Source organism: Astatotilapia calliptera, chromosome 13, assembly GCF_964374335.1.
Source record: "Astatotilapia calliptera chromosome 13, fAstCal68.1, whole genome shotgun sequence".
Classification (NCBI taxonomy): Eukaryota; Metazoa; Chordata; class Actinopteri; order Cichliformes; family Cichlidae; genus Astatotilapia; species Astatotilapia calliptera.
The window spans coordinates 27,249,097-27,274,501 of NC_137434.1; positions in this window are offsets into that span (position 1 = coordinate 27,249,097).

Consider the following 25,405-nt stretch of genomic DNA (forward strand, 5'->3'; position numbering starts at 1 on the left):
AAAGCTGCTGTCATGTCAGATTTGGTTTGATATCAACTTTGTACTATTTTATAGTATTTTCACCAGAGCATAAATTTATTATTTTAATACATATTGGCATTTCCTAAATTCTTGTGTAAGTTCTGGCACTTTATCCTGCAGTATTGATGAGATGATATAATTATGCTAAAGCATTTTCTTTTTTGTAGCGACTAAATATTCGGCCATTTAACTTTTTTTTTCTTTTTTCATTTGACCGAGCCATATGATATTATACTTGTCAGTTTCATCTCATTTTTATCTAGGTCACATTGTTGCTGAGGAAACATGCAATCTAGCAAATGTTTAACAAATGTTCATTCTTTTTATCATTATTATGTTTTTAAGTCAGTTGTCCGTGAGCCCTGACTTCCCAGATGTAGTCGATGTTCCCATTTCACATATGTGCACAGCTGTATTCATCCGCTCTACTTTTTACGTCTCTCTCACATATACAGTTAGGAACTAGTTCACTGTGATTCAGGTTAAAAGTAAAAGAGCCTGTGTGTATGCATTCTCAAAGTTTTAAAATCTCACTGCACAGGATTTTAGATAGTAGCCACAACTACATAATATATTGCTATAATTTAACCTACCTAATAATACACACTCTGTCCACATTGAGTGCCCTATGCGCCAGCTGCAGCACTAAGCAACACTGAAACCACTAATTGACTGGTTAGTGGCTCTGTATTAAAAAGACACAAAGTATGTATTTCAAAATGAAACTGTCCTTCTGCAGAAACCAAACCAAACCCATTAGTAATTTGTTGACTGAAAGCAAACACTAACTAAGGGAGTCCCTGGCCTTTTTCATCCCACTAATACACATTAGTCCAGGGGTGGGCAACGCCAGGCCTCGAGGGCCGGTGTCCCTGCAGGTTTTAGATGTGTCCTTGAACCAACACAGCTGATTTAAATGGCTAAATTAGCTCCTGCAGTTCTCCAGAGGCCTGGTAACGAACTAATCATGTGATTCAGGTGTGTTGACCCAAGGTGAGATCTAAAACCTGCAGGACACTGGCCCTCGAGGCTACACATATGTAGCTTTGACTAATACAGGGGTGGGCACATGTATTAGTCAAAGCTACATATGTGTGCATGTTGTCTGTCAGTCATTATGTCTGTGCACAATATGTTTGTTATTCTTATTGTGTGCATATCTATGTGTATTTCTTGAGAATGAAGCAATAAAGTAGACAGGACAACAAAGTAAAGTAGCTTAAGGTGAAACATTGTTATTGTTTTGCAGATTTTAGTGATTGTGCTAGTCAGCATCCGTTGTTTCACTTAATGCCTTAAATCTTTATGCTCAACTAACAGGCTCCGTTTCCTGGCTGCAAAAATTATAACTAGAGGAAAGGTGGCTCTCAAGTGATGCGGTGCCAAAGAACTCTACTTTTGTGTATATTCTTTTGGTTCTATTATTTTTGCCCTCTTTTAATTATTAATGTTTAAAACATTACTCCGGCTTCCTCCCACCGTCCAAAAACATGCAGCTTGTGGGGATAGGTTAATTGGATAATCCAAAATTGCCATTAGGTGTAAATGTGCGAGTGAATGTGAGTGCGAATGGTTGTCTATGTCTATGTGTTCGCCCTGCGACAGACTGGCGACCTGTCCAGGGTGTACCCCGCCTCTCGCCCTATGACAGCTGGGATAGGCTCCAGCGCCCCCCGTGACCCTGAAAAGGATAAGCGGAAGCAAATGGATGGATGGATGTTTAAAACATTCTGAAATATTAGAGTTACAAATAATTTAGTAACTAGTAAAAGACCACAAGGGCACCATGACTTTAAATGACTCAGCATAACATTTTACAGTGTTATTAAAAGTTATCACAATTGTGATGGAATTATTGGACCGCATGCACGCGCAACCCCAATAAGATTCAACACTCTTCGCGCTGTGTTGTTGTGGCTGCGGGTTGCTAGGCCAACCGGTCAGATAAACGGGAAGGGGTGACAGCTAATAGTTCTGTTGAGCGGTACAAGGGGCGGCCAGTATATATTGCCACTTACCTTTAATTAAAAGCCGGGCACGCAGTCTCCCTGCGATCGCCGATTGCAAGAGCAGCTAGACAAACCAAAGGTGCAGCGTTGGCGTGCGCTTGGGGGGTCACGTGAACTGCATTATTTTTTTGTTTGCGTTTTTCCATTATTGCGAGACAAAGTAAGTTCCCTAAAAGTGTTCATAAACACATATATGATTATTATGGAAGATATGCTGGAATTAAGAAGAGAAAAGTATTGTTTTGTGAAGAAAATTGCCTTGATGGATACATATTATGCCTAGTGGGAGGGGCAATGGAGTGTACATGGAGGCTATGGCGGCCTGCCTGGGACTCTGTGAGATGGTTACAGCGAAGGTCACATATAGGGCTTTAGAGCGTGATGTCACTGGAGAGGGCATGGCCACGATTTTTGGTCAAGCCGCCATGTTAGTAGGCCAAACAAAGGGCTACAGGAGCGAAAGCACACGGAAACATCAGCTATGGCTCGTACTTGCTGTGTTGTCGGTTGCAATGTTACATCGCACGATCGGGAAGGGAATAAGCTGGAAAATGGGCTCTCTTTTTATCGTTTCCCCTCCTGGTGTGCTTCCGACATTTTCATTCCGGTAAGTTCTAAAGAAATTCATAGTGCTCTTCATAGGCTTTTAGTTTTATTTTCAATGCGCTGAGGTCATAGAAAATTAGAACAAACATCCTAATGTGTGATGCAGCAGAACTATGTTCTGTTTATGGAGTAGCTTTTCGGTGACAACTCCTACAGAGTAGCAAGTGGAATTTGCCTTTTTTGCGGACGGCTCCTTTTGCCTTTCACTGCAGACATGGTGTTTATGTTTTCATCTAGAGCAATTATGTGCATTAGTTATGTGCAACCTCTGGCTGTATCTTGGTCATACGGTCAACATACTCACAATGTGGAGGCTTAAAAATGGCCAAATCTTGTACCCAACCGTTTGTGAATTAGATGTGCGCCTCCAGGGATTTATAATTCTGAAACTGATTTGCCGTGTATGTGCTGACTCCACAGACAAGGTACGAGAAGGTATCAGGGTAGGACAATGGCGGTAGGTCTTCAGGGTTTCTACTTCACTGCCATATTTCATACGGGTCCACATTACCAATGCACACTATTTTTTCCAAGTACCGTCTCTTGGTGTCTGGGCGCAATCGGTCTCGATACAGTCCTTTGACTTTTGAGCTGATTTTAAGCATGGTTCTGGCAGTCGTCCTTCCAACACAGTGTGTTTGTTTTGATTCGTGGGCTTCTAAGATGGTGCCGCGATCCCACAATGCACTGTGGCGCTACGTCAACTCCAAAGCCCTGTAGGCTGGTTCGGCCACTTGAGCTTTGTAAATAGACTATTTTTTTGTTTTTGATTAAGTCACTTGTTTTTCTTTTTGTAAATAGTCCTTTTGTGCACTTTGTAGACCGGTTTAATAAACACTACACACTCAGAACCCTTCCTAACTATGCCTATATTTGTTTGGGAGAAGTTTATGAGAGGACCCCGTGACAACAGTATTAGAAATAAAGTGGATAATAAAAAGCAAAGCCCACATACACACACAGAGCATTTTCAGCATCTCAGATCACACTGAGAGATTTAGAGGTATAACACCATGCTACTGTCAAAAATATTCACCAATTTGTGCAGGAACAAGTAAAAACAAACACACACACACACACGAATTGATGAGTATGTCTGGTATTAGTCTAAAGCTGTCAGTGAGGACAGACAAATGTAAACATGAAAGCGCCTCTCAGTGTGAGCTTTGGAGCGTGGATATGCAATGTATTATTTTCTGATGACAGTGCACATGAACGTGTATGTGTGTGTCTATTGTACTCTGTGGAAGCTATCGGAAGCCCTCTGTATAAATATAAACACTTTGACCTGAAGATTTATTTATGTGCAGAATTGAGAAGATTAAAACTGACACAGCAAACCCAAACTAAATTGAAAAGTCCAGATTAAAAAGCTGCAATTCAAAAACAGCACAGAAATACTTTTGCATTACAAAACAGTAACAACAAAACACACACACTTACACACAGACTAATGATCCCTTGTACCAAGAAGAATGTGTGTACTGTATGAGCAAAGCTGTACAAACAAACAAGAGGAAACAATAGTGCAGAATAGCAAAAAACATAAAATAATATCATGTAGCTCTATAACTATAACTTACTAATTATGACCTAATACAATGAGGACAAGAATTATTTTCAATAGAGGGATAAGGATTGTCAATTCTTTTTTTATAGCTCCAAATCGCAGCCCATTGTGGTTTTTTTTTCTTTTTTTTTAAATGAATGAAATGAAAACATCCACAAATAACATATCAACTGGTGAATCTTTACCCATAAGAAGTGCTATTTGGACTACAAACAACTGCATCTTTAAATCAAGTCAAATGCAGTTCCACAGACAAATTAATTGGTACACACACACACACACACACACACACACACACACACACACACACACACACACACACAACATGAAATCCCAGTACAACATAAACAGTGGTACTGATGAGCTACTGTCAAATATGAGCAAAACAATCCATAGACAAATATTTGTTGTGACAGGGGACACAAACCAAATGCTAATATGCAGACACCACTGAGGAATAAATATGTTAACAACGGAAAGATTGACTGGAAGAGAATGCATTGAGGGGAAAAAAGTACTGTAAAACTATTCAACAAAGCAAACAAATGACAACAAAGCATGTAAAGCAAGCAACTGAAAACAAATAACAAGTGCAAGCACAGGAAGACATTTTCTAAACTTAGCAAGGAATGTGTGAGGTGAGGTCTGGGTGAAGAGTCATCTAGAAGTTTTTGTATGAAGACGGCAGTGCAGTTTGATTTCCAACACAGATATCTGTGAGCATACTACAATCAATTCCTGTCCCTTAATCCCAGAATGAATCTTCAAATAACCTGTAAAAAGTACTGGCTCTGTATTTAATAAAATATAAAGTAGTGTGCATCGATAAATATGCACATTTTTTGATGGTTTCTCTGCTGCAGTGCATCATAAATGTATTTTATCAACACCCATCTAATTTAGGGGACAAGGCTAATACCAGCATCACTGATTGATGGAATTTTTCAGTACAATGTGCTCAGAGTTGCACATGCATATATTTGTTAGTGTCTACTTTGCAAGAACACTAAGGAGTCCACACTTTTGAATACGGAAAGGCGCATGGTGTAATCCATTTCAACCTCCAATTTTGGAGGTTGGAAGTCAGACTTCCAACTCAAATAGATGGAGCAGCCTCACCAACCCCAGCTTAAGAGTCCGCTAAGGTAGCACTGCATCTCAACCATGGGAAAGCAATCCGTACTACAACTGTTGAGCATTTTAGACTTGCTAAATGATCCATGCACAGAACATTGGCCACGTTCTCTCAGTAAATGTTCTATCTATTACATCGGTCATTGTAAGTGCCGTTTATATTCCACCACAAGCGGACACGGTCACCGCCTTATGCGAGCTGCATGAGGCACTCACACAGCACCAGACACAACACCGGGACGCTGCGCTTATTGTGACGGGGGACTTTAATAGCGCCAACCTCAAACGCGCAGCGCCGAACTTTTATCAACACATCACCTGCCCCACCAGAGGTGAAAGGACACTGGACCACTGCTACACTACGGTCAAGGACGGCTACAAGGCACAATCTTGCCCTCCGTTTGGCAAATCTGATCACGCCGCCATCTTCCTCATCCCAAAATACAAACAAAGGCTGAAACAGGAAGTTCTGGTTCAGAGGAAGGTCGCGTGCTGGACGGATCAATCGGTGGCCGCGTTACAGGACGCACTCGATGACGCAGACTGGGGCATGTTCAGAAACAGCTCCGATGATGATGTCAACGTGTTTACGGAAGCGGTTGTGGGATTCATCGGGAAACTAGCGGATGATACCGTGGAGACAAAGACTATCACAACGTTTCCCAACCAGAAGCCGTGGGTGGATAAAACCATCCGCGACGCTCTGAGATCCCGCACCGCTGCCTACAACACGGGACTCACGACGGGGGACATGGACCCCTACAAAGCCGCGTCATATAACGTGCGGAGGGCGGTGAAAGAGGCGAAGCAGTGCTATGGGAGGAAACTAGAGTCACAACTCCAACAGAGTGACTCTAGGAGCCTGTGGCGGGGACTAAGGACAATAACGGACTATAAAGCACCAACAACCGGTATGACGAACACGGCCGTGACTCTGGCAGACGAGCTGAACACTCTCTATGCTCGCTTCGAGGCTGCAGCTAAGGACTCCAACGATGCTAGTGTTAGCGGCGCTAATGGCTGCAGACAAGAAGATACTGCCAGCACCGGAAACGTGCTCGTCATCTCCGAGCATGAAGTAAGGAGAGCCTTCAAGAGAGTGAACACCAGGAAAGCAGCAGAACCAGACGGCATCCCAGGTCGTATCCTAAGAGACTGCGCATACCAGCTAGCTCCTGTGTTCACTGAGATATTCAACATCTCTTTATCTCAGTCGGTAATCCCCACATGCTTCAAGGAGTCCATCATTGTTCCTGTCCCGAAGAAACCCCACCCTGCTTCTCTCAATGACTATCGCCCTGTAGCCCTCACCTCAGTAGTGATGAAGTGCTTTGAACGCCTGGTCAGAGACTTCATCATTTCTTCACTACCAGACACACTGGACCCACTACAGTTCGCTTACCGTCCAAATCGTTCCACAGACGATGCCATCTCTCATCTCCTCCACACATCACTCACTCACTTGGACACTAGAAGGGGGAATTATGTTAAAATGCTCTTCATAGATTACAGCTCTGCATTTAACACCATAATTCCCTCCACACTCACCACCAAGCTAGAGCATCTGGGACTCAGCTCATCTATGTGTCAGTGGATCTCCAACTTCCTAACTGGCAGACCACAGGCAGTAAGGATGGGCGGACATGTCTCAGCCTCCACCACTCTCAGCACTGGAGCCCCCCAGGGGTGTGTCCTGAGCCCCCTGCTGTACTCTTTGTACACATATGACTGTGTGGCCACTACCAGCTCCACCATCATCATCAAGTTTGCTGACGACACCGTCGTGGTGGGCCTGATCTCTGATAACAACGACACGGCCTACCTGAAGGAGATTAGGAATCTGGAGAACTGGTGCCAGAGGAACAACCTCCTTCTAAACGTCAGTAAGACAAAGGAGCTGATAGTGGACTTCAGCACTAAGCAGGAGAGGAACTACCAGACCCCCGTCATCAACGAGTGCCCAGTGGAGAGAGTGGACAGCTTCAAATACCTCGGAGTTCACATCACGCAGGACCTGTCATGGTCCTGTCACATCAACACCGTGGTGAAAAAGGCCCGTCAGCGTCTCTACCACCTCAGACGCTTGAGAGACTTCCAACTGCCCTCCAAGGTGCTCAGGAACTTTTACTCGTGCACCATAGAGAGCATCCTGGCGGGAAACATCTTAACCTGGTTCGGGAACAGCACCATGCAGGACAGACGAGCTCTACAGAGGGTTGTGCGGTCAACTGAGCGCACCATCCGCTCCGAGCTCCCTGACCTGCACTCAATCTACAGCAGGCGGTGCTGGACCAAGGCCAGGAAGATCGTGAAGGACCTCAGCCATCCCAACAACAGACTGTTCTCTCTGTTGAGGTCAGGAAAGCGATTCCGCTCCCTGAAGACCAACACAGAGAGACTGAGGAGGAGCTTCTTCCCGCAGGCGATACGGTCTCTCAATCACACCACCACACAGTCCTGACCCACACATACAGTTCTTACACACACACTGGACTTTCTGGACATTGTTTTCACTTCATTACTTAAATCACGCTGCTGTTATTGTGTATATGCTGCTGTTATTGTGTATATATTTATTTATATTTCTTCATACATTCTTATATAGTTCTATATTGTGTATTTTGTTGTACAGTTATTTTATTTTCAACTTTAATTTATATATTTTATCTTATTCTCCCAGTTAAATTTACCCTTCATTCTAATTTGTGTTGTACAGTTATTTCATTTTTACCCTTAATTTATATTTTATTCCTTCCTAGTTAAATTTACCCTTTTTAATTTTTCATATTTATTTCCTATCTTATTCATAGCCTTTTCCTTTTTTGTTTTCTTTAGGTCACGAGCAGTTGTCCAAGCATTTCACTACATATCGTACTGTGTATGACTGTGTACGTGACAAATAAAATTTGAATTTGAATTTGAATTTTAATCAGTGGTGTTTTTAATCACAAAAATATCCATTTTAATGCATTGTTGAAACGACTGTCTCTATCTTACTCAACTTGGGAGTAATGAAAGGCATCCATAGTTTGCAGTGAGATAGCAGCATACTCGATGACATTAGCTCTTAGTATTTTACTGACTGTTACCCTTATGATTGATACGTACTATGAAAGTGGCACATAATAGACTCAATTGCCTGTGTTTTTTTTAAAGCATAAATACAATTATACAAGCTGTAAAACTCTAATTAGTGTGAAATTGTTTTGAAAAAACTCATTGGCTCCTGTTCAGGCACATATGGCAAATTTGAAGATTATGCTAATACATTCTTGCCTGAAAAAATCTTGCAAGTGTATTTTGTGACAAAGAAGAAGTAGTAGTGCAGTTAAAAAGTTCATCTGCCATTACAGCTTATTATTTTGTTCAGAACACATTCTGGCATACCTGGCCATAACCCAACACTACCAGATGACTGTCATACTATATTAGTCCATTATATGGAATCAAGCTGTCTTGACTTGTTGTGCAGGTTAACCAGTCAGATGTTAACGAGCCACACCGTCACACTGATTAAATTATTCCATGTTGCTCTGCAGCACCGGAACTATGAAGCAATTAATTTTATAGTGATAGAATAGATTTTTATAATACAATGAATTGATATTTTAATTAATTAATCATACATTTACACAATTATTATTGATATATGTCATTAATTTTTATTCCCAAATTTAATTAATTCATAACACATTTAATTATTTAATGATGTATTTATTTATTAATTAAGCCACTTTTAACCTTCTATACATATCTAATAAAAAGGCCTTCAGTAAATCCACTGCAGATTTTTATTTTAACACATACAGCAGGAGAACTCTGTAACTATGAACAAATAAGACTAACACAGTCAGTGCAAACTGTTGAGGTTTTATCAAATGGTGTTCAAATGTGCATTCAAAACACACAAGCTGGTACAATTTAATTTGCAATGGAGAGGTGTCTGATAGCAAGTATTCAAAACATTTTCCGGACTTTTCTTAATCGTGCTTGATAAATGAGCTACGCTGTGGGGAAAGAGCACTTTCTGAGCACCCATAAGCCCTCTAAACAGATTACAAAGACTTATGAGTAAATAGCGGCAGTGAGGGTGAAAAAAAAGTGAACACCCTTTTTAATAGAGCTTCCTGGAAGCTGAGTGCAGTAATGTGACGCAACAGTTTCTCTTCCCGTCACTTGCTGATGAGAAATAAATGAATAAGATTAAGGTTTTGCGCGACTATATAAGTAGGTGTGTATATGTATGTGTGTGTATGTAATATTATGATACTGCTGCAAGTGGTTCAATTTGGCCTCTTTTAAAGTGGTTGGTTGCTGGTTGGTGTGGGTTACATTGTGTGTGGATTTGTCAAGATCTTAGAATCGGTCAGGGTCATCTCAGTTTCATCTGGAGATGTTGTTTGTGAACATTCATATCTGTGCGTAGAATACATGCTTAGGGCTAATAAACCTTGTTTTTGATGCATTTTTACAATGCAGTAAATAGATCTCATTGCCAGGGTTCTAAAACTCCCATTTTATCAAACTTGTGGCATCTGACCAATATGCATATGGTATCAGCACCTTGACACATTGGGTTATGGCAACTGTAAGACAGGCCTGAACATTTCATCACATATGAACACTTGTAATGGACTGCTGGTTCCACGTCAAAACCTATTAGTTCAGTGAAATAAGATATTTGAGCAGGCATACTTTTTTTTTTTGCCCTGACAAAGTGATTTCCAAAGAACTACTAGCCAAAATCCTACTTCAGCATGGTGTGCACTGTCCTTGATTTGGTGTACAGTCAGGAAATTGGACAAATGGAGGACAAAAAAACATGGTAAGCTTAAAAAAACAAGCCATCTACAGCAGATGAACAGTAAATGAAAGTCATGTCCTTTAGAAAAAAGTGGGAGAAAATCCAACAAAGTCCTGACACAAGACCTGAGAGATGCATTTGTCCCCTCAGTTAATCCATCTTCCCGTTAACTGAAGCCTCATCAGAAATGGTCTCAATAGAAGGATGGCTGTTAAGTCATTCTTAGCGAAGGAGAGAGAAACGGGGAGAACAGAATGACATAGGCCAACTTACACAAAAACTGAACTGAAAATAATTTGTAACAGGTGTTAATGGAGTGTTGAATTCAAAGTATTGAAAGTTTTTGGTTTAGATGGTCATCTAAGTCACGTCTAAGGCATCATCTAAGTTAAAAGAAATATACATGTACAACAGTGAGTATCTATAGCTATCTCTAAAACACAGTGAAGGCTTTGTCATAGTTTGACGCTGCATTTAAGCCAGTGGTGTTGGGGAGTTTGTCAAAATTGATGGAACTGTAAACACAAAAAAGCATCATTGGATTTTCCTCGAAAGTTGATTTCTTTCATCTGGATGTAGCATTTTCAGTACAAGAAACATTTCATCACTCATCCAAGTGACTTAGTGCAAGTTTTCCCATCTTATAAACAGGACATTTGCATAATGACCACAACTAGCACCACTGAATAACAGTCATAATCATTATGCAAACTGACACAACCATTAATCGATAGTCATGAGTACTATTAACAAAGACTTGGAGAATGGCTGCAATTAGGTTATTGGAAGATGGTGAAAGCCACCCTTAATCCCTCTACTTGGTTCAATTCCGTTCTATTCCATTATCACGTAATTGGCCTCCTTGACTCCCCACTCAAACCAGCCTTCATCCCTATCCAGGATGTGCACATCTTCATCATTAAAAGAGTGGCCACTGGACTATAGGTGTAAATAAACTGCAGAGTCCTGGCCCGATGAGGCAGTTCTTACTCTATGTGTTGTGTCATTCACTTAGCGAGAGGTTGTTTGGCTGCCTGATGTATAATTCACAGCAATTCTCTTTGCACTCAATTGCATACGCTATATTACTCCGTTTATGTTATGAGACCCAATACATGCGGCGGTGGACCATTTTCTGATGTAGAATGTTTGGGGATTTGAAAGACATAGAGACCCAGTGTTCTAAGAAAATGCATGTCAGGTGGTCTGCCACTCCTAACACATAAGGGATCACTAAAGGTTTTTGCTTAGGCAGCGGTTGTCCTTCTTTCAAGGGACCAGTAGGTAGGCAGGACTCAAATACAGGACTCGCTCTAAGGGTTCAGTGCATTTATGTAGCGAAGTCCTCGATTCCACAGGGGACTCCAAGGGGTCTGGTCTCTCTACAGAAACTCTCTCACAAAGACACAGATCTGCTCACAGCTTTCACAAACAGATCTCTCCACAGGAACGTAAAAGGTAAGTTTTCTCAAAGATACAGGCAGAGCAATCATAAGCAAGGGAGCCAGAGCTTCAGTAACTGTTAGTTGTTCAACAACCCAGTAAAGACTGAATATCAGCCATTCACTTAAGTAGTGGCAGCCAAACATGATATCGGGTGTGAAATCAAAGGTGTATGTGGAGACTGAGGGTATGAACTTAGGATGAGTCCTGCCCTTGCACAAAACCAGCCCAAATGCACACACAGACAGAAAAAAGGAGAGAGAACACCTACAAATGAGAGAGAGAGAGCGAGAGAGAGGATGGTGGGCCATGACACCTTATCTTCTGGGTTGCCTGGAGCATTGTTTAAATCTCTTCCTAGCTTTGACAAATGTTTAGCTGGGATAACCACATTTAATAAGAGCATTTTTGATATGATGTTCTTCTGCTTCCATGGCCTCCATGTCTGTAGAATGGTGCTGTCATACTGTAACGGGGAACCTTCAGTCACCTGAGATGGAGCAGGTCATTCAGATAGGTGACAAAATGTTTCTCCCACTGAAAATGCTATGTTCAGATGAACAGAATCAACTTTCTCTGATCCTTTTACCCAGATGATTGAGAATGCATGGAAACGTATCAGATTTTGATACACAACACAATACTAAAAACAAAAACAAATAAACAAAAAACATAGAAAACACTAAAGCTCTTAAAATGGACATAAACCTGACTTACTCCACCACCACCTATTTAAATCCTGATGCAAACTATGTAGCTTTAATAAAACTGTAATCTCTTGGCGTCCAAGGCTGGTGCTTCAAGTCAGCAATGACAAATAGCATCTTCTGCTTTTCTCTGTGATGCCAGAGGCATCGAGATAACTGTAGTAACTGGTACCTTGAAATAAGAATGCAAAATTGTAACAGAGCTGTAAACCCAACACTGAGAAATTAAACAAGATAAATAATACTGGGGAATAAAAAAGAGAAACAACTTGGACTTCAGAAGAAACCTGAAGGCTAAAATACTATGTCAGATATGTAATTATTGCACATTACTGTACATCTATGCTGTGAAGAATTTGATCGGAGTTATATAAAACGCTAATAACAGCTTTAAACAAAACATAGTTGGACTTTCATGGCTACTACATCTTCTAAAGGGGGTGATGCTGAACTTGACTTCTATTCAGTAAACAAATGGATACACAAATTGAAACATGACATGTTTTATATTCATTCATTATTTTCTGTTGTGTACCTGAGAGAGACAGTTTTTGTTTTGTGTAGCTAAATCACTTGATACATCCGACACCTGCGTCACTGAATGAAGAAAAGATTAATCTGATTGGAAGAATTGAGATGCCTTTCTTTGCAAGCCTGTCAAAGTCATGGCTTTATGCACAGAGGATGTTTAACCAACATCCTGATCTGTGAGGTGTCAGATTTCATCATGGAAAACATTTATTCACCCAAATAAGAGGAGACTTTTCTTATGCAATCAAAGCAACAATGGGTTAAACTGGATTTGGACTGATTGGCTATAAATGTTTCTTTTATTATGATGCAAGCCTGCCACCATGCAGGAAATGTCCTGAGGTAAATTGGATTTGATTTACAGCAAAGAGGAAGTATGTCAGTACAAAGACCTGGACGTGGATAGTGTTAGTGTTTTATCTTCATATATACTAGTGAACATACATAATTAGCTAACATGATATGATATAATATTATATGATATGATATTATAATGCAATAATTTAGCATGCCCTTTCCTCATGTTTGCTGATATGCGTACAGTCAAAAAAAACAATGCTGCCTGCACCACCTTGATTTTTTTATGTGTGTGTTTGTGTGTAATTTTATCCTTTTTTTATTTTCTGTGAACACTTTATTTGTCGTGTGATTGCTTAGTGTGTTGTGTTGGCGTAAGTCATGTGCCACAAAGACAGCATTGTGATGGTCCTCTGGACTAGAGTAACAAAGGTGTCCCTGAAGAAACAACCAACAAACATAAGACGCAAACCTCTAAACTGCATTAGAATCAAAGTTTACGAATAATGTGTCACTAAACAATAGCAATGTTTTTGTGGGGATTTTTCCATTTTTATGTGCAAATAACAATTTTTGGTAAAGGTTAAAGTAGCACTGTGTGTCATGGTTGACAGGGGGAAAAATTTAATCCAGTTAAATAAATTCATTTAGTCAACAGCATGAATGGGAATACTAACATGTCAATTCACATTTATATACTGCGCAACAATGCTGACAGATGTCTCTTTTTTAACTGTAGGTAAAGAGGACACCTTTATATTTTATCAAGAAATGAGCAAAAGTCACCCTGTGTCTTATACTTGAATGTTTCTCATAAAGTATTTATCGCTTGTCTTATTTTATTTACAGTGTAATATAGACACAGTAAGCACTGTATTGCCTTGGGGATGCATTGCTATTTCAGATAAAGCTCAGTTTTAGACTAACACAGTTATAGTGATATAGTGACTGTTTCTAAATGGATGTTGGTAACTTGAAAGAATGCTAATGACTTAGGGCTCAGAAGGCTAAAGAGATCAGTTCCCATGTAGAAAACTTGAAATTAATTAGTGTCTCTTTATTTTTGGGTTGTGTACATCAAAGCAAATTTATTTATATTTAAGTATCCTTGCTTCCTTTGTTTATTGAGGTAATGTGAAGAAAGTGACATTTTGGCTTGCAGGAGCCTGAAGCATCAAAGACTGCTTTGAATGTAAGGCAGCTTCAACTGACGATAAAATATAAAAATGAAGATGACTATCCCAAGCCTGAGTCTGAATAAATTCAGAAGAGTATGGAAGTGGTTTCTATCACCAATAACATCACAATGAGGGCCAACGTGAAACCATCAATGTCCACAAATGTAGATATAATGTTGAAAGCACAAAATGATACTTTTAAATCCGGTGACATGGTGAACAGAAATTCAAGAATGTACTAAGACATCTGAAATGGGATCTCAAACCATCTTGTTTCAACACTACTGCCATCATCCCAGTGCCGAAAAAACTCACTGGTCTTAATGATTACCACCCTGCAGCACTCACCCCCATTATGATGAAGTGCTTCAAGAGGCTGGTAAAGGACCATGTTGTTTCCAGACCCCCTTCTTCAATTTGCTTACCACCCAAATGATTCCACAGAAGGTGCCATCTCCTCTGTACTACATCTAAGCCTGACACATGTGAGAGAAGAGAAGAACACACACGTGTGCAAATGCTGTTTGTGGATTTCAGTTCCGTAACTAACACATTCATTCCACAGAACACTTGGCAGATAAACTGGTTCCCCTGGGCCTCACCAACCCCGTCTGTAACTGGCTGCTAGATTTCCACACCAAAAGACCCAATTTTGTTCAAGTGAATAACAATCTGTCTAACGTCATCTCCCTGAGCACCAGCTCCCCTCAGGGCTGCATCCTGAACTTGATGCTATTTACTCTGATGACCAAGACTGCAGTACCAGGTTCACTACTAATTGCATCGAAGTATACTGACAACACAGCCGTGGTAGGCCTCGACTGAGGTGACAATGACTGGGGCTACTGAGAGACTGGTGGATATCCTATACCACTCCTCATCAATAATACCAGAAGTGGTAAGTAGCACATTGAGGTACAGATAATGGACACTTTGTCCTGGTCAGTTCATACCAGAGCTCTTGTACAGAGAGCTCAGCATTACCTGCACTTTTTGCACTGGTTGAGGAGAGCCGAACCGGAGCAAACAAAATTATATGGGATCTATCGCACAATGCACTGTTCTTCCTGCTCCTCTCACCACTGACACACATACACACATTCAATTTGGTTAACCAAAAAATACAAATACTGTTTTGGTCCATAGTTTGAATGACAAATAATGTCTATCTACCAACCTACAAATCCGTTTTTGATGCATGGCACAATAGGCTTAAGTTTGTGCATTTGGCAATTAAAAATAAAATAAAATTAATAAATGCACACAAACAAAGACTGAGATAGGGAAATAAAGAGTTAGAGAAAACAGTTGAAGTTGACCACATGCACCATATATACACATGCACGCACCTACACACACACACACACACACACACACACACACACACACACACACACACACACACACACCTCTTAATTGAAATTCTGTAATTTGTTCAGAAAACAGTGCAGTGTTTTGTCACATAGGAAGAAACGCAATCATTCTTGAAGAATATCCACACGTGGAAATTCAAACTCTCAGACTCTGCTCTTCTCCTCAGGAGGGAAGCTGATACAAACATAAAAGCAGAGGAATTCATATTGGCTTCTCAAAGTGTCTCTGTTCTCCCCTGGGTGAGTAAACATTAGCATTCCAGTGATTCTCTGTAATGTCCTAATCTGCTGTGTGTCAGTCTGCAGTTTTCTTCTGTTAACTTGGGCTCATGTTTGCTGTTGTGGACACAAACTCTAATTTCACATCTGGTTTGGAATAATTTGCACCTGATATTTATGCATAAAAGGTGGATTATAATTTTATAAGAATTATTTAAAAAGTTCAACCATTTCCTCTTTGCATAGTGTAGAAGGTTAATGGTACAGGGAAAAATTGTTTTGCCTAATATTAACAAATGACAATGTGAGAAAAAATAATTTCAAATAAAAAAGAATAATCTTGACAACTTTTAAGAGATCTCATAAGCAAACAAACAGGACTGAAAGTATAATCTCCTTCACTGAGATACTATCTGATAAAGTCACAAACAGGATATTAATGTATGATATGTGCTATGATTATATAAAAAAGGCAATTGTTTGAACAGCACAGAGGAATAAACACATCTGCTGATGCAATTTTTAACGACCAGCTGTGCGAGGACATTTCATTATCATCTATTTATCCAGGTAAAAAGTCTCTTTGAGATCGAAATCTATTTTCTAGGGTCCAACCCATGGGTTAGACCATATGCATCTTTAACATCCAACTTGACTGACATTTTATTTTCAGTTACAGACCTTGGTCTTGCATGATCAGTATGCAAGTTTCAAATCAGTAAGGCAAAAGTTTTATTGTAAAACAGGAATAAAATTCCTGACCACTGTCCAGAAACAGGCAAGTGTCACAGGCAGGAGATTTCTCTGTTTCTGCCCGAGAGAAGAGAGGAGAAGTTAGAAACAGCCAACATGGGTTTGTGAAGAACTTGTGGTATTTGTTATTTAAATCTGAAACCTTCAGAGAGGAAGCTGGCAAGCAGATGGGTTTCCAGATAGGCATACAAGAATTTGTTGGAGAGTAGGCAAGTTAGATGAATAACATGTATTTCCCCTTTAAAGGGGTAGCAACCAGCTAGAATGCTCAAGTACTGGTAACCGAGAGTTTTTATTAAACTCTTCAATGCAACAGGAATCCAAGGAAATGCAATCATCACTCTGGCTTTGGGCAAGTAACTGGACAACAGAGAAGAAAACAGGGTCACAGAGTGAAGAAACCACAAGAACTAGTTAGAGACGAGGGAGGCCTAATTATCACCATAACAGCAATGATGATCTGGAAGAGAAAAGCAGCACATGCCGGTCTATAAAAACCATGAGTCAATGTATAACATGTGTGGAGAAAGAAGAAGGAGAAAGTCCACCAACCCCATGTGGGCCAGCAAGGAAATCCTAACCCAAACTCCACTTGAGTTGGGGTTAGCTACTGAGAGAAGAGACAGGGAAAGAAAAAAGAGAGGAAAGTCCCAAGGCCTGCCATATAGCCATGCCCTATAAAATATTCTTAATATTATAATATCCAATAAAATTAAAAATACTAATTTGTTCTCACATTTTTACCCATCTATATCAAACTTGTCTGAATCTGTTTCATTGCATGCTGCCTTTCTGTAATATAAAGCCAGACTTCTTTGAGAGGTTTTCAGTAGTTGATACATCCTACCCAACATGCCACGTGTAGCTGTACAAGGCAAAATGTGTTGCTTTTGTTTTAAAAAGGACCTGTTCTGTTTTTTTCCCCCTATTGCTATTCTGAGATTCTACTAGAGTAGCTCTGTATGATTCACAACTCAAAATAAGCCCATTATTTCATCCTCTGTCTGAAACAATTCATTTCAGCTCCTCTTTCTTTAAGGCTGCTATCCCTTTAAGCCAGTTTTCTTCTGATTGATTGCCCATCTCAGAGTGCTCTTAACACTAGGATGGTGGCTTGAAATCACCATGTTAAGTTTATTTCCTCTCTTTGGCATCATAAAGATCCAAGAGTAGAGTGGAATAGTAGTAAATGTGAGGAAACTGGAGATTTAGAGCAGTCTGAACTTTAGCTTCTGGTTCATGGAGATTTCTTTTGCAATGATCTCATTATTTATGTGAAAACCTCTGTGTCAGAAAATAAGGAATAGCATCATCTTAAAAGTATCCAATTTAACATCACATAGAAAGTTAGATAAAATCACACAAATAGCTCTTCAGTTCATTTGCATTAGAATAATATGGCAATGGCATATATATGTTTATTGGGTCAGCCAAAAAACAAAAATCTATTAAAGATTAATGAAAAGTGCTATAGATAATTTTCAAACTTGTTATTACAACACAGATGCAAACCATTAACACACAGTCCAATGCCGACTGTGTTCCTTTCAGCTGGATATTGAAGACATTCAGCTTCTATGCTCAGTGTCCTCAGTGTCAACCTCCTAATATGATCACCTATGTCAACTGAGAGCTATTAAAAATGCATGTGAAGGTCAAAGAGACCTAGTGGGCTCAGGTACAGACCAAGTAGCCACAACACCTCTGGCTTGAATTTGGCCTGGGGCTTGTGATGCATGACCTGTCTACCCAACTCTCTTGTCCTATGTTTCCTGTCATTCACAGCTGTCAAACTGTTCAGTAAAGGCAAAACATGCCAAAAATATTTCTACACCTGCACCGCTCAGAACTACCTTGGGACAAACAAGCATCTCTGTTTTTTATGTAAGTCTCTACCATGCTCTGATGAAGGTTTGAATATATCCATTCTCATGCTCATCAACTTATATAGCAAATAATAACATTTATAATAAGAAAACACTAAGGGAGATTAGTCAGATAGATTTTGTAGTTGATATATGCAACCAATTAACAGTTCTAGAGCTCCATCATTAGACAATGGGAACATATTTATGCATTGCCATTGCATAATTTGTGAACCAAATAACATTTGCATGAACAAAATCATAACATTCTGTCCAATATTCATAATAAGGCATTGCTCTGATTAAGATTTTAATGAGTTGCTTCAGACTACTCCATTAATTTATCTGGTTCCACGGAATAATGGTTAAAGACACCTCGTTTATATGCCACACATCACAATTTCCCTCCAGGATTCAATCCTATCTTTTTGTCCTCACAATACCATTGTGTACCCTTGTGTAGATATTTGTATAAGCTTTAATTTAAGCACATCTCCTGTTTCATTTTCAATCAAAGAAAGATTTTTGTAGCCTATAAGCATGACAAAATAATGAAATAAAAAGAGATATATAATGTGATTTAGCAGCTGAACGTCTTCAGCATGCATCATCAGAAGGATGTAGTTGGATTTGGGTTTCTACAGAGTATTTCTTTCTAAAAATAATAAAATGGTAATAGACTGTCTTTACATATCACATAACTTTATTTTGGTCATTTTAGTGAACAGCAGTTTGAGTTTTTGTTTATTTCAGTGCCTATATATTCTGTATTTTCTATGTTGGGCCAAATATCCAATTCTTGCACTTACTGCAGTTTAAATTTTTTCTCCCTGTTCTTCCTGATTCTGCAGCTGAAATAATTTTACCAGGTCAAGGGAACGAAAGGTGAGGCTTAACTACTACTGTTCTGTCACCATGTAACCGTATTCTGTTTAAATAGATTTTCCCTGAGAAAGTTACTCTTTAGTGCCCCCTTTTGGCATGACCTGGTGTAACGTGCTCAAATCCGTCTCTGTTCTATGATGTCATCAGAAAGCGCATGTTATTGTTTGGGGAAAGGACTTCTCCCGTTCTCCCGTCCGCTGCTGTAGTGGCATTTGTCTCCCTTAAGACGGTCTTTAAGGGCATTGTCGGTATGTAATTCTGTTCCATCTTTACTAATGAACAATCTACTTGAAGAAATGTGATTGCAGTGTTTGCTTAATAGAAACGTTTGTAAAGAGGGAATTAGCTAACGCTTTCGGCTAAACAAGTCATTGTACTGTTATTGTGTATTTCTCCTCATCTATGATTTCTAAGAGCATTTCATGTCATGTTGTTTCTCAGTTTTACCCTACTTCAACTGGCCTAAGTAAAGGGAGTGAAGTCAAACCCTCTTGTCTGCGTGGTCATTTTGAAGAGGAGTTTAGTCTGAATGTCGACTCTAGCAAGGCGTTAGAGGCAGAGGACATTACAGTAAAACGACAGCCTCTCAAAGACCAGTCTCGTGGGGAACTGGACAGCAATTAGAGCTATCCTCCGGAAACAGCTCAGATGTAGGAAGAAATCCAATCGACAGCAACATGTCGCAGAGAACCAGCGCATCAATGAAAACCAGATCTAATATATCTGGCTCCTCCAGGCATACCAGGAGCTCAGCTGCAAGTAAGGCAGCCGCTGCACAAGCACGAGCAGAAGCTGAGGCGGCTAAGGCTGAAGCAGCATTTGTGGATAAAGAGAACGATCTGAAGCTGCAGCAAGCGGAACTGGAAGCTTCTATGCAGCTTCGAAAAATACGTCTTGAAGCGTCATTAGATAAAGTACGCATGGAAAAAAGGGCTGCAGCTGCAGAAGCAAAAGCAGAAGTTTTGGAGGCTGCAGCGATCCAAGATGATGGCGAGGGTCTTAGTGAGATAGATGTTCCTGCTGACGACCCAGTAACGCGCACAAGAGAATATGTGAAGGGTGCCTCACACGGCAGCCAAACCACGCCCATTCTAGAAACCTCCAATGATAACACGGAGACGAAACTCCTTCAGCATTCACCGACCATAGACTCCTACTCCAAGATCTTTACGCCAGGATCTGATGTACATTTTCGACCAAGCCTCAAGCCAGTTGCGACACCACACATCCAAACCCAAACCACACCCATAATAGCAAATCTAAAGGATCATTTCCCAGGCAAAGCTGATCAAAGTGAGACCTACACCCCTAAACAAGAACCAACGGTCAATTATGCACGACAGCCTCTGGACAGCGGCTACACCGGCGCGGCGTATATCACAACCCCAGACAACTCCGGTCACCCACATGAGACCACATGCCGGGAAAGGGGCCCACTGTACACTCCACTAGAAATGGAGCAGAACATGTCAGACCTTGTTAGATTTATGGCTCGACGTGAACTGGTGACTACAGGGCTCCTTCACTTCAACGACCGTCCCGAATGCTACAGAGCCTGGAAAGCATCGTTTATGAATGCCATCAGAGGTCTCAACCTCTCACCAAGTGAACAGCTTGACCTCCTCGTGAAATGGCTAGGTAAGGACTCAGCTGAACATGCCAGACGAATACGATCCGTGTATGCGAACCAACCAGCTAACGGACTCAGAGCTATGTGGGACAGGCTTAATGAGTGCTACGGTGCACCAGAGGTCATCGAGGGTGCCTTTTTGAAAAGATTAGACAACTTTCCCAAGATTCCAAACAGAGATGGTCGTAAACTAAGAGAGCTGGGAGACTTGCTGTCGGAGATACAGGCTGCCAAAGAAGATGGTGACTTGCTTGGGCTTAGTTATCTGGATACCCCTCGTGGTGTTACCCCTGTCGTCCAGAAGCTGCCATTTTATCTCCAGGAAAAATGGCTTTCTTTAGGCTTTAAGTACAAAGAAGATCGCGGGGCTCCCTATCCCCCATTCGGTTTCTTTGTAGACTTTGTGTGTCGGGAAGCACGGATGCGCAACGAACCTGGCCTCACACAGACAGCATACAGTAGTGAGTTATTAGGCAGTAAGCAATCGTCTAAAGCCGAAGGTCACAAAGCTGTGGCAGTTTTTAAAACGAGGGTCTCGCCGGATCCTCGGCCCCTTTTCAACGGTACAAGGACTGCATCGTTTCGCACCCAATCTGGAAGCGAGTCATCCACTAGAGATGATCCAGAAGAGCGCTGCCCGCTACACAACAAACCCCACCCCTTACCCAGGTGTCGCGGGTTTAGAGAGAAGCCAATGGAAGAAAGGAAAGCACTCTTAAAAAGGTACGGAATATGTTACAGGTGCTGCAGAGCCACACATTTGGCAAGGAATTGTGAAGACGACATCTCCTGCTCAGAGTGTGGAAGCAAGAGCCACATTGCAGCCCTCCACCCTGGATCTGCCCCATGGTCCACCAACACAGCACATTCCGCACCAGATCAGGGCGGGGAGGGAAATTCCAACCTGAATGAAGGTGATGTTTCCACAGCATGTACTGAGGTCTGCGGAAATTATTCCGCAGGGCGTTCCTGCTCAAAAATATGTCTGACCAGGGTGTACCCAACCGACTGCCCTGAAGCTGCAGTTACGGTATACACAATATTAGATGATCAGAGCAACAGATCACTTGCACGTACCGAGTTTTTCGACCTATTCAACATTGCAGGGCCTCCTTCACCATACACTTTGAAGACATGTGCCGGAACACAAGAGACAGAAGGCAGACAAGCACGTGGCTTTGTGATCGAACCCATTAACGGGAGTGTCACACTCTCTTTGCCGTCACTGATTGAATGCAACGAGATCCCAAATAACCGCGCAGAAATACCAACACCAGAGGTAGCATTAAACCACAGTCATTTGAAGGCCCTTGCAAAACACATTCCAAAGCTGGACTCCCAAGCTTCCATCCTGCTCTTGTTAGGCAGAGATATCATCAGAGTTCATAAGGTCAGAAGACAAGTGAATGGCCCACAAAACGCACCCTATGCCCAGAAGTTGGATCTGGGTTGGGTTATTGTAGGAGATGTGTGCATTGGAGATGTCCACAGACCTACGGTTATCAGCTCTTGCTACACTAACGTACTGAAAAATGGACGTCCTTCTCTCTTTCAGCCATGCCCAAACGATTACTATGTAAAAGAGAAGTATAGTAGTGGTAGCTCCCCTTCATTTCCCCTAACATGCAAACATCTCCCTGCTAGTGAGAAATGGGCCACCTTAGACTGTAATGTGTTCCAGACAACAAAGGACGACGACAAAGAAGCTCCTTCAATCGAGGACGGACAGTTCATCCACATCATGGAGCAAGAGGTCTATAAGGACCAAGAAAACAGGTGGGTGGCTCCCCTGCCTTTCAGATCTCTACGACCAAAGCTCCCTCATAACCACGAGCAAGCACTTGAACGTCTCAAATCTCTACAGCGGTCCTTCAGAAGGAAGCCTAAAATGAAGGAAGAGTTTGTCTCGTTCATGGCAAAGATCTTTCAGAATGGGCACGCTGAAGAAGCCCCACCTCTGAAGCCTAATGAGGAGCATTGGTACCTACCTTGTTTTGGGGTTTACCATCCCAAGAAGCCCTCCCAAATAAGAGTCGTCTTCGACTCCAGTGCCCAGCACAAAGGTTTGTCTCTGAACCAAGTACTCCTAACGGGACCAGACCTCAACAACACCCTGGTAGGAGTCCTCCTTCGGTTTCGGAAAGAACAGATCGCCTTCACTGTGGACGTGCAACAGATGTTTCATTGTTTCAAGGTGCGTCCTGAAGACCGGAACTTCCTCAGGTTCCTCTGGTTTAAAGAGAACAACCCAGAGAAAGAGATTATGGAGTTCCGTATGAACGTGCACGTCTTTGGAAATAGTCCTTCGCCGGCTGTGGCTATCTACTGTCTTAGACGTGCAGCACAGGAAGGCCGGAAGGAGTATGGGGAGGACGTAGAACAGTTTGTCACTCGTGACTTTTACGTAGATGACGGGTTAAAGTCCTTGCCCACAACAGACGCAGCTATCGACCTGCTCAAAAGAACTCAAAAAATGCTGGCTCGCTCTAACCTTAGGCTGCATAAGCTGGCTTCGAACAGCAAGGAGGTCATGAAGGCCTTTCCCAGTGAAGATCATTCCACAGACCTGAAAGATTTGGACCTTACTGCTGACACTCTACCAATGCAGCGTAGCCTTGGGCTGTACTGGGACTTGGATTCAGACTGTTTTACTTACCGCGTCCAGGACGAGAGAAAGGCATTCACTCAACGAGGAGTTCTCTCAACGGTGAACAGCCTGTACGATCCTCTAGGATTCGTCTCCCCCGTGACAATTCAAGGGAAACTGCTGCTTCGAGAACTGGCCTCACAATCTTCAGATTGGGACACCCCATTACCAGCAGAAAAGGAAAAGGTGTGGGAAAGTTGGAGAGATTCTCTGCAGGAGTTAAGACATCTGAGGATCCCCCGACCATACTCAAACATGTCACCATCTACTGTCAAGTTAACAGAACTCTGTGTCTTCTCAGATGCCTCAGAGAAAGCAGTAGCTGCCGTTGCCTACTTGAAGACTGTGGATGCAGATGGGGGATGCTGCACTAGATTGGTTGCAAGTAAAGCCAAACTGGCCCCACGTCCAGAGCATACTATACCTCGGTTGGAGCTTTGTGTAGCAGTCATGGCAGTAACTCTGTCTGAGGTCATCACCTCCGAAATAGACATTGTATTTGACGCAGTCACCTACTACACAGACAGTAAGGTGGTGCTCGGATATATCTACAATGAGAAGAGAAGGTTTTATGTATACGTGAGCAACCGAGTCCAGAGGATCAGACGAAGCACTACGCCACAGCAGTGGCGATATGTCTGCTCAGAAGACAACCCCGCAGACATCGCCTCACGGTCTATCACAGCAGACCACCTTGAGAACACAATATGGTTCTCTGGACCGGCATTCTTGTCTCGACTTGAAGGGGCGTCACCGGTGGTACAGAGGTTTGACCTTTTGGAACCAGATCAAGACAGTGAAATCAGGCCTCAAGTCACAACACTGTCGGTCACTGTCCTCAAACATCTCGGCTCTGGGCGGTTCAATCGCTTCTCATGCTGGGGTTCCCTCATAAGGGCTCTTGGTACCCTTATTCACATTGTTCAGAGCTTCAAAAAAGGAACGGAGTGTGTCGCTCAGAAATGTGAGGGTTGGCACCAGTGCAGCACACCCCCAACCAGGGATATTCTTGAACAGAGTAAGCTAGTCATTATCAAAGCAGTTCAACAAGAGGTCTATAGGAAAGAACTGGAGTGTCTTGCATCAAACGCCAACATTCCCAAGAGCAGCCCACTCGTTGCCCTGGATCCTTTCATTGACTCAGACGGGCTGTTAAGGATCGGGGGTCGCCTCATTGAGGCAAAAATAGGATTCCACGAGAAACGGCCACTGGTCCTGCCTGGACGGCATCACGTAACCACTCTCATAGTGCGTCACCTTCATGAGCAGGTACGTCACCAAGGACGTCTCTTCACTGAAGGAGCTGTCCGATCTGCAGGTTATTGGATTGTAGGTGGCAGGAGATGCATTAATAGACTCGTTTTCGAGTGTGTCACTTGTCGAAGGCTGAGAGGGAGGTGTGAAGTTCAGAAGATGGCAGACTTGCCACCAGATAGGCTCAGCATGGAACCACCTTTTAGCAACGTCGGCATTGATGTGTTTGGGCCCTGGTCTGTAGCAGCCCGTCGTACGAGAGGAGGCCACGCTGACAGTAAGAGGTGGGCTGTCCTCTTTACCTGTCTGTGTGTCAGAGCTATACACATCGAGGTAATCGAGTCATTGGACTCCTCCAGTTTCATAAACGCATTCAGAAGGTTTATGGCGATTCGAGGACCCTTGAAAAACGTACGCTCCGACCAGGGCACTAATTTCACCAGAGCTTGCAAAGATATGGGGATTCCCTCAAATCTTGA